Genomic DNA, 4,430 nt, shown 5'->3' on the forward strand with positions numbered 1-4,430 from the left:
TTTCTATAGGATAGTAGCATTGAGGACACCGTCCTCTTACCTTTTCTCATCCGATCCTAGAAAGCCAACATCCAGCGATGGGGTGCCATTGGCTGCCGGTCTCATGGAGAAATCAGTAGGATCTAAAGCATCTACAGCAGGAAGTGCACAACAAAAGAACTGAGAGGGTGTTTGGTTTGGCTTTTGGCTTCAGCTTTTGCTCCCAAAAGCCCAAAAGCCAACCAAAGGCCTTTACCTAGACCATCGGCATCTCCAAAAGCTAGCTTTTATGTAGTTCAATTTCCACAGCAAAGGTCAAGCTGCTTCCAGCGGTTGTAGGGGTGTAACTTTCATCAAAATTACCCGCAATGCCATCCATTAAAGAAGAAAATGGTTCGTTCCTCTTTGTTCTTTCCCCTCGCATCCGCTCGAGAGCGCTCTCTCCACATGCATCCGCTCGAGCCGACCGCGCTAGGGCTTCTCGGTGGGCGGCGACGTACCTCACCGGCCCTGCCCTGGTGTGCTCCGGCGCCATCGGTCCTCTCTGACCTCACCCCGATCCTCTCCTTCATCACCCCGCTCATCGCCGTCCTCGCCCCTGTCTCGTCCGATTGGGCTCCGCATTGGAGCCCCTGTAGTTGCGTCGTCCGCTCCTCTCTAGAAACCAAATAGGTCCCGGCTCCATCGATCTAAGCCTCTAGTGACCGGTTCTGCAACATAGGTATGCCAATCTCTGATAAATGGTTCGATGCATGCTATTCATTCAGTATAGTGTGTTGTGTGTATGATAAAAATGATGCCATGGTATTATGGTAATTAGAAAGTCTAAAAACATTGTTTTGTTTGATTCAAGAATGGGTGACAAGGCAAATTGGAGTGATTTCTTTTTAAAGCATTTGATTGATATATGCAAAGGGGAGATAGAAGCAGGGAATAGGTCCATGGGACTTTTCACTAGTACTGGATGGAAAAATCTTGTATCTAAGTTTGATTAAAGAACCGGTGATGAGCGAACAAAGATAAAGTTCAAGAACAAATTAGACAACATAAAAAAGGAATATGGATGGTTCATGGAGTTCAAGAATTATGCCACTGGACTTGGATGGGACGCGGCAAAGGGAACTATTGATTGCCCTCAGGAATGGTGGACTGAACACCTTGCTGTAAGAACAGAACTCTCACTATTGATATTCTTTTTCATACTTTGATATGGTGTGCCTTGCTAAAAAATTCATTCAATTTTAGAGATGCTATAACCGTGAAAAAGGACTAAAATACAACCATATGAGGTTTAGAAAACAAGGGCCTAAGTACCTTGATGATCTTGATCTAATTTTTGGCAAGGTATATGTGATTGGGGCCACTGCATCCTGTCCTGGAGATATATCCTCTGATTAGGCAAGTGATGAGGACGTGGCCAAGGTACCAAAACCTCTAGAGAATGATGATGTCAAGCTGGCCGCTTTGAAGAAACCAGGGAAAAAGAAACGCAAGAGGTCTTGTACAGCTACTGAAGCCAAAGAAGAGAAGAGTCCATTTTTTGCATGTAAAAAACACATGTTCGAAGATAGAAAATGCAGCAGAAAAGATCTCGTCAAGTGTATCTGCATCATCAGCTCCTCTAACTAATTTAGTCCCCACTATTAGAGAGGCTATGACGATGATCGAAGAGTGTGGGGTGGAAGAAGGAAGTGCTCGAATGCACACTGCCACCATGCTGATCATGAAGCCTGAATTTAGAGAGGTCTTCAGCCATCTGAAAACAAATAAAGGAAGGCTAGATGTGATTGAGAGGGAGCATGAAAAGGAGATGATGAGGCGTCAGTGAACCAATTTTTATTTTTATTGTCGTCGTGTGAACTAATTTTAATTTCTATTGTGAGAACTATTAGTTGTATGGTAGTAACAAATAATTTGCTTGTGCTGAGACTATTTGTGAGATTATTTCTTTGTGTTAGATTATATCCTTATGTGAGATTATTTTCTTGTGTCAGATTATTTCTTTGTGTCTGATTATTTCTTTGTGTCAGATTATTTTAATATCCTTTTTAGATGGGGACTTAAGGGACTAGTACTCCTAGCTGAGCTTTCCCAGCATGCAGCTGTTATTGGTCAAATGGGTGCACAATACACTGAGCATTATTTTGACAAAAGTGAGTACAGGGAAACACCAGAAACTGGAATTCAAAAGGTGATGAGGTGCTTTGCTCGTCCAAGGTACTTCTATAAGATGTTTTGAATGAGCACTGAGGTCTTCACAGCACTACATGAGTTGCTAGTATCTACCTATGGTTTGACATCCACTAACAATGTTTCATCCATTGAGTCATTGGCAATGTTCTTGTGGATTGTCGGAAGCCTACAATCATTTTCACAAGCTGAAAATCACTTCACTCGGTCACTATGGATAGTTCACACTAAGTTTCATGAGGTACTTAAGTGTTTGCGCAAGTTAGCTAAGGATAATATTAAGCCAAGAGATGCTAGTTTTTCTACAGAACATGAAAGAATTAAAGATGAACGTTTTTTGCCTTACTTCAAAGGCGCTATTGGAGCAATAGACGGTTCACATGTTCCAGTGGTTGTGCCGGCCGAGGATATGGTTAATCACACATGCCGTCATGGATATACATCTCAGAATGTGCTAGCTGTTTGTGACTTTGACATGAGGTTTATCTTTGTGGTTGCTGGTTGGCCCGGTTGTGCACATGACACACGTATCCTCAATCATGCATTGGTAAATTTTCCTTCATTTTCCGTGCCTCCTAAAGGTATACACATATCCTTACTAAGGTAACAGTAAAGTACTTGTATTATTATTTACTTATACTGATTTGATTTCGTAGAAAAATATTATCTCATAGACTCTAGTTTTTCAAACCGAATAGGGTATCTGGCCCCTTTCAAAGGAAGCACGTACCATATACCAGAATTTTATAATCGTTCTGAACCACGCCAAGAGAAGTATGAGGTGTTCAATTTCTTGCATTCATCCCTTTGAAATGTCATTGAGCAGGCTTTTGGAGTATTGAAGGAGAAGTGACGTATTTTGAAGGGCATACCAAATTTCTCAACTCATACTCAGAAGCATATCATCATTGCTTGTTTGGCATTGCATAATTTTATTTATAACAGCAATTTGCGTGATAAGGAGTTTGAGAGATGTGATGCTAATGCGGAATACTTGGTACAAGAGACAAGTGGCACAACACAAATACAGGGAGATGAGAATGAAGATGTGGAGAATAAGGATACCATGAATACCATTTGTAGTAGAATAGCTGATGCTTTGGTTAGTGCGAGAGGAGGATAGTTATGTTTAGGGATGACATAATTGGATGAGCCCTTATCTTTTTGTTCTATTTATGTGGACCATATCACATTGAATGATAAGAAACTTAGAATAAATTAATTTTTTCTTTTCAAAACAATTATTTACATGCGAATAAGTGAGTGAAATAATTATTTACGAGTAATTTGCATATAAATAGTCCCTCAGGCCTTTAGGGGTATTACAGATATTTTTTACACAGCCTACAACTTCATAGCTTCTCCAACTCTAATTTTTCCCACAACTCTCGGGTCACAGCAACTTTTTCACGTAGCAGCTTTCTCAAAAGGAAAAATTGGTTTCATAGCATCCAAAGATCATGAGATCTAGAAAATACCACTCAAATATCATGGCCACATGAAATACCACTGAAGAAATGATCTATTACCAGAATCTACCATTCTGTCACGACATGAACTAACGATGTGAGTCTACCGTTGCTCCTCCCTTCTTCCAATGTGAGCACCAGTGGAAATCCCATCCCATTCATCTTCCTCGGCTCCGACATAGGTGGATCCCCTTCCTCTTTGTGGCAAGCTAGAGCAACAAGGGTAAGTAAGGTCTAAGAATGGCTCTAGGAGGTTGCCGGCATCCTCTGCTCATCTTGCTGCCATTGCTGCTAGTGCTAGGAATGTAACATCTCCAAACTTATTGGTCTTGACTCTAGTTAGCACCTCATGTCCCTTTGGAGGAAGGAGGATGATCTCCTTCGTCACCTTGATCAGCTTCTGGATGTCTAGATGAGCCTCTTGTTGGCGTGGCTTGCCTTCAAGAATTGGGCATGGCGGCAGCGGAGCGATCATCGGACAATGAATGGCTTGGGCAAAGTAAGACTGGCTTGAGCGAATGGGGTGATCTCTGGAGGAACGACACTCAACATAAGCACGTTGGGCTTCCTGTTTAGATTAAAACCATAGGGGACGATCTGCTTGTTGGCCATGTTGACTAGAGAGCAGGAGAGCTTTTCTGGTGTTGGAAAGAGGAGGATTTGATGGGATATATAAGTGGAGCAAGCTTGACACCATTTTGCATAAAAAGCCACTAATTAAGCTATACATTTTATAATTCGATCATCAAGTTAATTATAGCTATTTATCTCCAGATTAGCAACTAACATGTG

At 41.6% G+C, this 4,430-nt stretch overlaps 1 pseudogene; it reads left to right on the forward strand.

Moving 5' to 3' along the window:
- Positions 1-833: 833 nt before the first annotated feature.
- LOC136463083 (L10-interacting MYB domain-containing protein-like) lies at positions 834-1,807 on the forward strand (annotated as a pseudogene).
- The last annotated feature ends 2,623 nt before the right edge of the window (positions 1,808-4,430 follow it).

Source organism: Miscanthus floridulus, chromosome 7 (assembly GCF_019320115.1).
Source record: "Miscanthus floridulus cultivar M001 chromosome 7, ASM1932011v1, whole genome shotgun sequence".
Taxonomy (NCBI): domain Eukaryota; kingdom Viridiplantae; phylum Streptophyta; class Magnoliopsida; order Poales; family Poaceae; genus Miscanthus; species Miscanthus floridulus.